Below are 14218 nucleotides of genomic sequence, written 5' to 3' on the forward strand. Positions count from 1 at the left end.
TTGATGCGTAGTTACTTAGTACACGGGAAAAGTATGTACTATGAAAATTAGAAAGCAAATTCAAGCAACTTGATTGGACGAGAAGTTGTAAGTATGTGCTAAATTGGCCTAATAGATAAAGCCAAGCCAAGAAACTTTGAACTCTGATTAGCTTTGAACACTATTTACTTATGCTCAGTCTCTTAACTGAACACCACAAGCTATACCAAACAAGTAAGCATTATTATAAATAGCCAGATTTTTCCTGTGATGTTCATTCTCAGTTCATCATGGGTAATGCACAGTTAGTTATATTTTCAAACAATTATTAATGTATCAGACTTAATAATTTATCTTCAGAGAACAAATCAAGAACATTACTTGGTAACTTGCAAAGACACCACAAGTCTGCAAAGTCTTTTGAATGAATTTGCTAGATTTCAAATAGGAAACACTGAATTTACAACTGAAAAGGCTGGTCCTCTCAAATGGGAAAACAAAAAAGATTTCATAGATGTCCTTATATACGGTATGCCGTTTGAAGTTAAACCTGCAATTGTCCACAAAAAAATAAGTCAATATGGAAAAATAATCAAATTGATATCGCCTACCTTTAAAAACTTTCCTTCTATTCAGTCAGGTGTCAGAATTGTTAGAATTGCATCATTGAAAAAACCGATTCCAAGAAAAATATACATTCAGGGGCAGCTTGTAACTATAAGATATGAGGGTCAACAAAATCTAAAAAAAATGCTTCAAATGCAATGACTACGGTCATATTGCCAAAGATTACAGAAATGAACCGAAACATAGATGGGAACAAAAAGACTATTGTTTCAAGTGTGGCTGTTATGGACACAAATCTACAGAATGTTATAATGACAAAAATGTACATAATACAAATAACACAAATGACAATGACAACAGAGATCAAGAAAATCCAAACCTATATCATACTTCTGATTATGCTGAAGCATACTGTCAAAATACAGACAATTCTTGCACAACTCCTAAATTCTTTAGCTTTGACTCTGGAATTCAGTATTTTGGACAGGGTTTTCCGTCACCACCGAAAAATGATAATGTAGAAAATACGCAGGAATTTGTCACAAGTGAAAATTTTGATAACATTTTAGAATCAGATAATCAATACCAAACAGGGAACACAACATACGAAAACAATTGGGAAAATGAAGAATAATGGGAACAAGACACTCAAGACAGCAATACAAACAAACAAGAAATCATACAACAGAATGAGTTACAAATTGGTGAAATAATTGAAATATCTTGTAAACCTAAGGAAAAAACAGTTGAAGCTGACGAAACAGAAAATACCTACGTTTTACCGAAAATAAACAAATTAGTGAAGCAGAAACTGTAGATATTGTCGAAAATGTAGATAAAGAAATACAGACAAAAGAAAACGAGCACATGGAAAACAAGAATACAGAAGCTAAGAAAAAGAAAGACAAATCTAAAGTAGGGAAAAAGAAATTTGAAGATAAGACAGGCGATAAAGACAAAAAGTGCTAAAAATACACAAAAAAAGGGTGAGACACAAATTGATAAGACTAAAAAAGATGAACCGAAAACAGATTGTAAAACTACATTGGCAAATAAAAGGTCAAGAAATTCAACAGGAGAAGGCAAAAAGCAAGAACATTTACAAAAGAAAACAAAGGTACAAACACCTATAACTCAAACTTCAAAATGATGCCTGCTAAACTAACATTTCTTTATAGCACACTACTAATGTTATGTATTTTGAAAATTATAAGTGTGAATATAAGAAGGAGTTTTGAAACAAAAATTGATGGTATTATTAAAGATTATTGAGATTGTGAAATCATTTGTTTGCAGGAATGTGGTTATATCAAGCAAAATGTTATTAGCGATTTAGAGAATAATACAGACTTTAAAATATATTTTTCTCAATGAGAGTTGCATACAAAAGGTGTGGTTACATTGGTTAAAAATGATATTGAATGTACAAACCATTACTTTAACAACCATATTTTAAATGGTAGATTGGTACATACTAGTTTTAAAGCTGATGACAAAGTACTAAATCTATTTAACATTTATAGTCCTACAAAATCCACAGGACAACAAGGAATTTTTTATAGAGAAATGATAGAATACTGTGCAAGTGTAAATGTAGAATCGTACAGAAATATTATGTTAGGAGATTTTAATTGTATAGATAAACAGATTGGTACAAAAAACTCAAATGGAATACTTAATAACAATATAATTTTGTTATATAAAAAATTGTGTAGCATGTTAAATACATTGGATAGCTATAGATATAAATATCCTAAAAAAATAAGTGTAATAGAGGTGCTAAAACTAGAATAGACAAAATATGTATATCTGAAGCCTTAAAGCATAAAATAAGAGATCTAAAGCATATACCCTATCAATATAGTGACAACAAGATTGTATTTATAACTTTGAAACTTCAAAAGACTAAATGGGGAAATGGTTATTGGAAAATGAATGATAGTTTATTGGACAAAGAACTTTATATCGAGTACATAAATAACTTCTGGATAAATTGGAAACAAAGGAAGAGTAACTATAATATATTAGATTGGGTACATAAATAACTTCTGGATAAATTGGAAACAAAGGAAGAGTAACTATAATATATTAGATTGGTGGGAAAATGGAAAGAAAAGAATTAAAGAAATGACAATACGTTTCTCCAAAAAATTAGTAGCTCATGAAAGAAAAGAACTTTCAGATACATATATACAACTTGAGAATGAAGAAATTAAAACTCAGCCTGACCAAGTCACTATTAATAACTTAAGTGAAATCATAATTGATTTAGAAAATAAGGAAAAAATGGGTACAATAATACGATCAAGACAAGATTATTACTAAGAAGACCTAGATAACATTGACTTTTTTAAAAAGGAAGTGGAAAAAATAGGAGAAAGCGAGAAGTAGAAAGTGTATTAGACAAAAACGGGAAGTCATGCACATCTAAAAGTGAGGTGATTAAAGTAGTGACAGACTTTTATTCCGATTTATATAAGTCACTAAACATTGATAGACAATCAATGACTGATTATTTAGAAGACCTTGAACTAAATAAACTAAAGAAGAAGATATAAAATTTGATACATTTATAACACAAGATGAATGTCTTAAATTATTAAAAGAATTCAAAAATAATAAATCTTCTGGAGTTAATGGAATTGGAAAGTCCTTTTATACCAAATTCTGGAATATAATAGGGGAAGACCTGGTTGCAGTATTGAATAATGTGTACTTGAACGGAGAATTGACGGAATCAATGAAGACAGGACTAATATCATTAAATTATAAAAATAAGGGTAATAGAAAAGACCTGAAACAATGGAGACTGATAAGTCTGTTATGTGGTCCAAGGACACAGTTATCGTCCTTTGGTTTTCGTTGTCTACAAATATAGTCCCTAGTGTGAACAGTGTATAACTTGCATTTTTTTTTGATACACTTTCCCAATTTATTTCTTGATATTTTATGCATGAAATATTAAGTGAGGGGATGAAATTACATGTTAAAAAAATTTGGGTGCTGAATCTTTATGTTAAGTAGTGATTTGGTCCAGTTAAAAAAGGTCAAAAATTAGAATGTCTGAAGCTGTCAAACTGAATTTTAGCCCCCCTTAACACAGAACTGTCAATATTTTGAGTTAGAGCTGGTAGAAGTTTCTATAATTTTGATATTATTTGTATCAATAGTAGTACACTACACTGTAAAAATCTTTTTGAGATAGAGCAGGTGCAATTTTTTTAATTTGAATTTATTGTCTAAAAGAAATGCACTACGAAATAACTGTGTTCTCGGGCCTAAGAGATGAATTCCGTAAATGTAGATTCTGTACTTTGGCAACTTTCCTGAATGGTTTGCTGGTTTCAATTTGTCAAACTCAATAAAAGTAAAGGATTTACATCTTTGTTTGATAGAAATTCTGTTAAAATGTCCAATTTTGGCATTATACGGCTAAAATAAGCATTTTAAAGCAGTTTCCAATTTATGCCTAAGAGCCATGCTGACTTTCTATCTGACAGCTTTTTATGTTCCTGATATTTGTGTTTCTATGCTTAAATCAAATTTAATTAACCATTTGTGAACTCGGAATCTAGAGAAAAGTAGATTATCACAGAAAAAATGAGCAGAATATTTGTATTTATGTCCCTGGTTAAACGGCCTGTTTGATGTATGTGAAATGTGAAGAGCTTTGTACATAAAATCTGTAGTCCATCACAAATATTTCACTAAATCTGTAAAAAAAGCACTTTACAATGATCAGTTCACCCTATTCATTTCATATGCTACCATAATTTTCTTCTTTAGGATAGTAAGTGGTTCAAATATATGCCAAATGAGACTAAAACTACATGCAAGTTTTCCATTGAAAAGTGAAAAACTGGTCATCAGACCATACTGTCTGCCAAAAAAATTTAAATTCAAGAGTCCTTTTGCAATTAGACTTCTTGTATCATGACATCTTAGCATAGAAATGAGCAAAAAGTAACAAATTTCAATTTCTTATAGCCTCTGTGTGCATTTTTATATGTAAATATGGGCTACGGCCTAAATCGACTCTAAATAATTCTCAGTCTTACATGGCCTTAGACCATTTTATACTCATGTGGTATGCTTTTTGTAACTTTTCTTTACATTTAAAGTACATTTAATATATATGGAAGAATAATGTATGGTTAAAAAACTTCAAAAACTTCAAATTGGTTGAAAAAAATGCATGTTTATGTAAGGCTTCCCTTAATTCGAAAATCTTTATTTACAGGCACAGGCTCATATAAATTTGAATTTTGAATAACTGTAATAAATCTGATAAATCAAATGAGTGTTCCGTTGCTTTTAATACTTATTATATTAAATTCAAGAGTATTTAAAAAGCAAATTTTTGCAGTATTAAAATTTTTTAGGCCAAAATCTTGACAGTTGAAAATATTTGATTTAAACGTCAAAAATAAACATCCAAATTTCAATATTAAAATGGCCCTAGTTTCTATAATATATATCCTATGGCCATGAAACTTGGCCAACTATCTTATAATTGCCTAAGCTTAGGTCATGCAAAGTTTTATTAAAATTGGACAAGTCTTTCTATCCTATTAGGTCCAAGGACACAGTTATCGTCCTTTGGTTTTCGTTGTCTACAAATATAGTCCCTAGTGTGAACAGTGTATAACTTGCATTTTTTTTTGATACACTTTCCCAATTTATTTCTTGATATTTTATGCATGAAATATTAAGTGAGGGGATGAAATTACATGTTAAAAAAATTTGGGTGCTGAATCTTTATGTTAAGTAGTGATTTGGTCCAGTTAAAAAAGGTCAAAAATTAGAATGTCTGAAGCTGTCAAACTGAATTTTAGCCCCCCTTAACACAGAACTGTCAATATTTTGAGTTAGAGCTGGTAGAAGTTTCTATAATTTTGATATTATTTGTATCAATAGTAGTACACTACACTGTAAAAATCTTTTTGAGATAGAGCAGGTGAGATTTTTTTAATTTGAATTTATTGTCTAAAAGAAATGCACTACGAAATAACTGTGTTCTCGGGCCATGTGTCGATTACAAAATTCTTACCAAATTCTTAAGTAAAAACTTATCAAAAGTAATAAACAAACTGTTAGACCAGGAAAAGGCTTTCGATCGTGTTGAGCACAAATTTATTATACACGTGTTAAGAGCTATGAATTTTCCGTCAAATTTCATAAGATGGATTGAAATAATTTACACCGACATAACAAGTAAGGTTATTATAAATGGAGCACTTAGCGACAAGATTGTAATTTCAAGGTCCATAAGACAAGGATGTCCAATTAGTATGAGTATATATGCTCTTTTAATAGAAACATTAGCTTGCAAAATTCGTACAAACAATAACATACAGGGAATACAAATTCCTAATCATAATTCAAATGTCAAACTTTTTCAACACGCCGATGATTGTTCAATAATATCTACGAATCATACAGACTATGAAAAGTTACTTGAAGAATTCAAAAATTTTGGTATGGTATCTGGTTTGAAAATCAATGAAAACAAAACAGAAATTTTAAAAATTGGAAATCCTAATACAACAAACTTTGAAAATATAAACAAATTAATTAAAGACGAAATCAAAGTCCTTGGAATATGGTATGGAAACAAGAGGCTCTCAAGAGCCTGAATCGCTCACCTGTATTTCAGAGGAGAAGATTTTTAAATGTTAGCAAACTTGATGAACAAATTGTGTAAAATTGTCTTTAAAGGGCAATAACTCCTTAAGGGGTCAATTGACAATTTTGGTCATATTAACTTTTTTGTAGATCTTACTTTGCTGAACATTATTGCTGCTTACAGTTTATATATATATCTATAATAATATTCAAAATAATAACAAAAAACTGCAAAATTTTGTTAAAACTACCAATTCCGTGGCAGCAACCCAACAATGGGTTGTTCGATTCATCTGATAATTTCAAGGCCGATAGATCTTGACCAATTAAACAATTTTACCCCATGTCACATTTGCTCTAAAAGATTTAGTTTTTGAGGTATAAGCCAAAAACTGCATTTGACCCTTATGTTCTATATTTTTAGCCATGGCGGCCATGTTTGTCGATGGATACAAACTTCGAATACACTTTATAAACAAGATAAACAAGATACCCTAAGGAACATTTAGTTAAAGTTTGAAGGTAATAGGCCCAGTAGTTTCAGAGGAGAAGATTTTTAAATGTTAGCAAACTTGATGAACAAATTGTGTAAAATTGTCTTTAAAGGGCAATAACTCCTTAAGGGTTCAATTGACAATTATGGTCATATTAACTTTTTTGTAGATCTTACTTTGCTGAACATTATTGCTGCTTACAGTTTATATATATCTATAATAATATTCAAAATAATAACAAAAAACTGCAAAATTTTGTTAAAACTACCAATTAGGTGGCAGCAACCCAACAATGGGTTGTTCGATTCGTCTGAAAATTTCAGAGCTGATAGATCTTGACCAATTGACCAATTTTACCCATGTCAGATTTGCTCTAAAAGCTTTAATTTTTGAGATATAAGCCAAAAACTGCATTTGACCCCTATGTTCTATTTTTAGCCATGGCGGCCATGTTTGTCGATGGATCAAAACTTCGGATACAAGTTATAAACTAGATAGCCTAAGGAACATTTAGTTAAAGTTTGAAGGTATTTGGCCCAGTAGTTTCAGAGGAGAAGATTTTTGAAATAGTTTACGATGACAGACGACGACGACGACGGACGCCAAGTGATGGCATAAGCTCACATGGGGCCCTTTGGGCCCTGGTGAGCTAAAAACGCAGTAGAAATTAACTGGAAAAAGAAATATAATGGACTCATAAACCAGATTAACTAATGGAAAAAAAGAAAACTTCGATATAAACATAAAGTTTTAATTCTCAACACTTATGTACTTAGCAAATTTTTATATACTGCAAGGATATATCCACCTAGTGAATATTATATAAAAAAAATAAATAAAGTAATTTATGATTTTTTCTGGGACAATATTGAGCTATTAAACAGAACAACAATTATCAAACAATATAAAGATGGTGGGCAACAAGTACCAGATATCAAAATGAAAACATTGATTAAGACTTTGTATTCTCTTGTATGTTCAATTAAGTGCAATGTATTACTGTGTGAGTGCTATGTTTAATGTCAATTTAGTATACTTTTCGGTGCTTTGTTAAGTGTAACTCAAAATTTAGTGCTTTGATTCAAAGAGTAATTATTAAAATTTAAAATATTTATTTTTCTATAATGCCTATAATTTCATATTGTGCTTTTGAATATTATTTACACAAAATGTGCTATGAAATTATTAAATAAAATATTGTAATAGAAACTATTCTTTTTCTTTATTTTCCACAAGATTTACCTGGATTTACCTTGTTTCATTAGTTTAGTATTGTTACAACATAATCCTACATAATCCCATTGTTTACATAAAAATTCTGGGAACTCCTACATAAAATTTTACTATTTTACCTATAAAATTCAAAATGTAGGAATAGCCAGAATGAACCGTTCCCAATATGTTTTCTTTCATTTGTCACAAACTAAATTATAGATCTGCAACTAATATATCAATGTCAACAACTTTATCTACACAATGCAATGTAATGAAATATATCCTTTAATAACAATAGACTAATATCAAATGAAAATGATATTTGCAAATCTGGATCCCTAAACAGGATCAAGTTAAAATTAAACATTAACACACACAACAAAAATAAAATACCACAAAACAACTGTGACATCTACCTTCAAAACACACATGACTTAAAAAAAATCAAAGTGCTGGATAGCACCTGTGGAAAGTTTGCAACAGTAGATGTGTATTATTTCAAATAGATTGTAGATGTGTATTATTTCAAATAGGTTGTAGATGTGTATTACTTCAAATTGGTTGTAGATGTGTATTATTTCAAATAGGTTGTAGATGTGTATTATTTCAATTATGTATTTAATCACAGTTTAGGTGTTTTTCCTTAAACCATTGTCTCATCAGCAATTATCAAAAATCACTTTTTTCATATGTTTGTCATGTAAAATTTTGATAATTTCTATTGCAACCTTAAACTGTAGATTTAAAATAATCAAATATACAGAAAGCTCTGTTAAATTCTTTCTGTGCCCATCCCATGTAAAGGGCCTGTGATTAAGTATTTTTTATTGATTAAGGTCCTTCATATTTGTTTTTAGTAAATTGTATGATTACTAATTAAGCAATTAGTTTTCTTGTTTGAATTGTTATATATTGAACAAACTCGGACTACGATTAGTAGATTGTGTGGTTAACGTTTTTTTCCGGCTTTTAAAATATTTTACTTAATACAAGAAATAATTGTAACAGGATGCTGTTACAAAGTCTCCCAAACAAAGCTCCCATAATTAGTCATTCCCATGGTCGCCTGACATTGGGCAAAGTCCAGTACAAATTGGTTTCGTCTAGTAAAGTGATATGCATAAGTGACGCCTAGGGATTAACCCTGTATGTCATTCAAATCTTCTTGAAATCATGAACAGGAATATATATGGTTTAGGGGTGGGGATCTCGACCATTTACAAGTTCTCAAAAAAGGGGAGGGGGTTGATTCTCAGGGGACTCTTTATTTCATTTGATTTGTTTTATTGTCCTGTACAAGAATATATATGGTTTTGGGGTGGGGATCTCGACCGTTTACAAGTTTTCAAAAACACGATATTTATTTTCTCTTCAACCGGAGGACTGGAGGAAACCCCTAAAACCGGGATTATTGTACTCCCGTCAGAAGGTACACATGGATCTCACGCATGTCTGGGGAATACCGATAAAAGCATAACGTAGAAACTGCTGTCTCAAGTAGATGTGTATTGATTTTAATTTCCGCGCAGCGCAGATCCGCGAAGTTATGTTTGTGATAGCCATTTTTAAAATAAAGTTGAATTCATTTGAATTATTGATGAACATTCAGCACATTTTAATTCAAGCTGTAAGCTAATCAAAATAGAAGTAACTCAAAATTTCAAAAGCATCTTCAGAGCTCCAGATAAGAATTCACAAATTGGGGTTTTTACCCACCATTTTTTTATGTAATTGGGTGATAAAGTTTTTTAATTGCATTATCAATTCTAATTCACCCCTCAAGCAAATATCAAATTGGGTTTTTCACCACCAAGCTCCTTAATGAATTGGGTTTTTTCATCAACACAATATTGAATATTTAGGCATGTTATAATCACATTATATCAACCCCAGATGTGTTTCCATCTTAAATGTGTTTCTTTCTTTGTATATGTGCTTAGCTGTTTTATTTGGTTTATTCACTGACGAGCAATTGTACGTTTAATTTGTGTCCCGTTTTAAACGTTCTGTCAGTTTTGTATTTTCTCAAAACTTATGTAAACTGCAGCTGGTGTCACTAGTTGGACAGTAATTAATTGCCTTTCTAGATCCCATATGATCACCCTACAGTTTATAGTTGGGGTAGGTGTTGCTAAGTGTTTAGATTTTTATGTAATATATGTGAAATTTAGGTGCTGTAAGAAAGTTTTGCCAGTCCTTTCACCTATTTGCCAGATCTACTTTTTTATAAAAATAAAAAGTAGTTCCCAGATTTAAGATATACCCCAAAACCTTGAGATTTATAGGGTGGTTTAATGATGGAGACCACATTCAACTTAAATTTACAAATAATTCTGCAACATCAAGTAAATAAATGACAATGTTATACTGCACTTGCCAATAAGACAACTATCTTAAGCATCCAGAACAATTAGACCAAAACAAACAAAGTGTCAAGCTGCATAATTTGACGTAAAAAATGGATATGTCTATTCATTCATCAACTAAAATGAAATAAAATGCTCCGCAGGGCCAACTTGATACGACCGCAGAGGTCGAACCCTGAACAGTTGGGGGAAGTATGGACACAACATTCAAGCTTGATACAGCTTTGGATTTGGATTGTGATTAAATATTTGACACAGCATAGGTTTCTAACACAGATTGAATGTGGTCTAAGAACTTAAAAATTTTAAATTGGACATTCACCTATTATGGTCCAATATCCAAAATCTAAATACATGGTTAGATTCAGCATATCAAAGAACCCCAAGAATTCAATTTTTGATGAAATCAAACAAAGTTTAATTTTGGACCCTTTTGACCTCAATGTGGACAAAGTTGATAACGGGGCCCAAAAATCAAAAATCTAAATACATGGTTAGATTCAGCATATCAAAGAACCCCATATATTCAATTTTTGTTGAAATCAAACAAAGTTTAATTTTGGACCCCGATTTGGACCAACTTGAAAACTGGGCCCATAATCAAAAATCTAAATACATGTTTAGATTCAGCATATCAAAGAACCCTAAGAATTCAATTTTTGTTAAAATCAAACTAAGTTTAATTTTGGACCCTTTGGACCTTAATGTAGACCAATTTGAAAACGGAACCAAAAATTAAGAATCTAAATACACGGTTAGATTCGGCATATCAAAGAACCCCAATAATTCAATTTTTGATGAAATCAAACAAAGTTTAATTTTGGACCCTTTTGACCTCAATGTGGACAAAGTTGATAACGGGGCCCAAAAATCAAAAATCTAAATACATGGTTAGATTCAGCATATCAAAGAACCCCATATATTCAATTTTTGTTGAAATCAAACAAAGTTTAATTTTGGACCCCGATTTGGACCAACTTGAAAACTGGGCCCATAATCAAAAATCTAAATACATGTTTAGATTCAGCATATCAAAGAACCCTAAGAATTCAATTTTTGTTAAAATCAAACTAAGTTTCATTTTGGACCCTTTGGACCTTAATGTAGACCAATTTGAAAACGGAACCAAAAATTAAGAATCTAAATACACGGTTAGATTCGGCATATCAAAGAACCCCAATAATTCAATTTTTGATGAAATCAAACAAAGTTTAATTTTGGACCCTTTTGACCTCAATGTGGACAAAGTTGATAACGGGGCCCAAAAATCAAAAATCTAAATACATGGTTAGATTCAGCATATCAAAGAACCCCATTTATTCAATTTTTGTTGAAATCAAACAAAGTTTAATTTTGGACCCCGATTTGGACCAACTTGAAAACTGGGCCCATAATCAAAAATCTAAATACATGTTTAGATTCAGCATATCAAAGAACCCTAAGAATTCAATTTTTGTTAAAATCAAACTAAGTTTAATTTTGGACCCTTTGGACCTTAATGTAGACCAATTTGAAAACGGAACCAAAATTTAAGAATCTAAATACACAGTTAGATTCGGCATATCAAAGAACCCCAATAATTCAATTTTTGATGAAATCAAACAAAGTTTAATTTTGGACCCTTTGGACCTCAATGTGGACCAATTTAAAAACGGGGCCCAAAATCCAAAAACTAAATACACGGTTAGATTCAGCATATTAAAGAACCCCATGAAATCAAGAATAAAACCCCATTGAAATTGGTCAAGAAATAAGCAATTTATAGGAAGTATCTTCTTTTGCACAATCCTGTGCTATTAAATATTTCTTGCTATTGCGCAATACTGTACAATTGACAATTTCTTGCTATTGCGCAATATTGTGCTATTGGATATTTCTTGCTATTGCGCAATACTGTGCAATTGAAGATTTCTTGCTATTGCGCAATACTGTGCAATTGAAGATTTCTTGCTATTGTGCAATACTGTGGAATTGAAAATTTCTTGCTATTGCACAATACTTATTATATAATAATTTACACATCCTGTTTGGTGTGTATCTCCTACCATATCATTATTATTTGATTTTAAATATAAATCAAAAATAACCAACTTAAAATGGAAAATTTTAAAAGAAACAAAAAAGGAAAAAAAGAAAAAAAGGAAAAAAAAAATAAATCCCCCCCCAAAATTTTTTGAACCCCCATTATGATTCATCACCCCCAAACTCAATCCCAGCCTTCCCTTTGTGGTATGGTACCTTGCAGTACAATTTCAGAGAGATCCATACACTTGAACACAAGTTATTGTCTGGAAACTAGAAAAAAATGTGTTTTTTGGCCCCTTTTTGGCCCCAAATTCCTAAACGTTTAGGGCAATTACCCCCAAACTCAAACCCAGCTTTCCCTTTGTGATATGGAACCTTGTAGTACAATTTCAGAAAGATCCATACACTTACACACAAGTTATTGTCATGAAACTAGAAAAATGCTTGTTTTTTGCCCCTTTTTTGGCCCCTAATTCCTAAAATTTGGAGGCAATTACCCCCAAAATCAATCCCAGCATTCCTTTAGTGATATGGAACCTTGTGGTACAATGTCAGAGAGATCCATACACTAACACACAAGTTATGTCTGGAAGTTACAAAAATGCTTATTTTTGGCCCCTTTTTGGCCCCTAATTCCTTTACTGTTATTACCATAACCCCCAAAATCAATCCCAACCTTCCTTTTGTGGTATTGAACCTTGTGGTAAAATTTCATAAAGATCCATTCACTTAAACTAAAGTTAGCGTGCGAAAACCAAGTGTCTTCGGACGACGCCGGACGACGACGACGACGACGCCAACGTCATACCAATATAAGACCACAAAAATTTTTTTGCGGTCGTATAAAAAATAATATATAAACTGTTTTTGTTTAATTCAATTTACATAAGTCTGGCTTAAATTGTCCCTTATCAGAACTTTTGGTTTCCAATGCTTTCCAACTACATATCATGTCATAATTGATTTGGCTTTTTTACTTTTTCCAACTGATTTCGTTTTTGACAAAACCCCCTGTTTATCGTTCTATAGCAATGTTCTCGTTAAGGTACGCAAACACGCCCGTGCATTCAATGGACGCTTCCTAAAATCACTAGCTGAGTCTTGTTATCATCATAACTTTCCCTCAGCTATCAAAAAGAAGCCGAAAACATGCCACTATTCAATATTTTTATAGGACATTTTCTTTCGTTTTAATTCATTGTATGTTATGATAAATCCCGAGCAATTCGAAAAAATATGACAGCATGTCACACGCTAATTGGATAAACGCCGAGAAGATCGAAATGTTTTCATAAACACGTGTACCTTTTGAGCAACGGAAAATTCCAACAGGGACCCATTACAGCTACTTGATGCAGGGCTCTATTTTAAGAACGAAAGGACATTTCCAATTATAAATATTATAAAAATAGATTTATGCAACGACTGTAATCAGATAAGGGTAAATAACACAAAGGATAGCGAATAAAAGCGTTAAGAACTCATGGATTTGGCATATAATTGGGTTTTCCTTTGAATTAATCGGGTTATTGAACCCTGCAATGGGCAATTGCATTGGGTTTTTAATTATTTGTATTGCGTGATCACGCAAATACGCAGCTTATCTGGAGCTCTGCATCTTCCTAGAATTAGATTTCAAACACTAATACTACATTATCTAGGAGTAGAACACACATCCTATAGTAAGATAGTCTGTCCAACTTCCGGTTTGAGGCCGATGCCTTAGGAAAGTATATTGCTATAGCAAGCTATAGCAAACTTTCCAATAATGAACAGTAAATTTCAAACTATATTTATACAGTCCTACAGCATGTACAGAGCTGATCATCAACAACACTTAGGAAACAGAAAATGTTCAAATAAATCTGTCACTCCAATTATAATTGTGTGATTGATATTTACCACATAGTTATAAATAAAGTTTTGAAAACTCCTGACTAAAATCAA

Source organism: Mytilus californianus, unplaced genomic scaffold, assembly GCF_021869535.1.
Source record: "Mytilus californianus isolate M0D057914Y unplaced genomic scaffold, xbMytCali1.0.p SCAF_5, whole genome shotgun sequence".
Taxonomy (NCBI): Eukaryota; Metazoa; Mollusca; class Bivalvia; order Mytilida; family Mytilidae; genus Mytilus; species Mytilus californianus.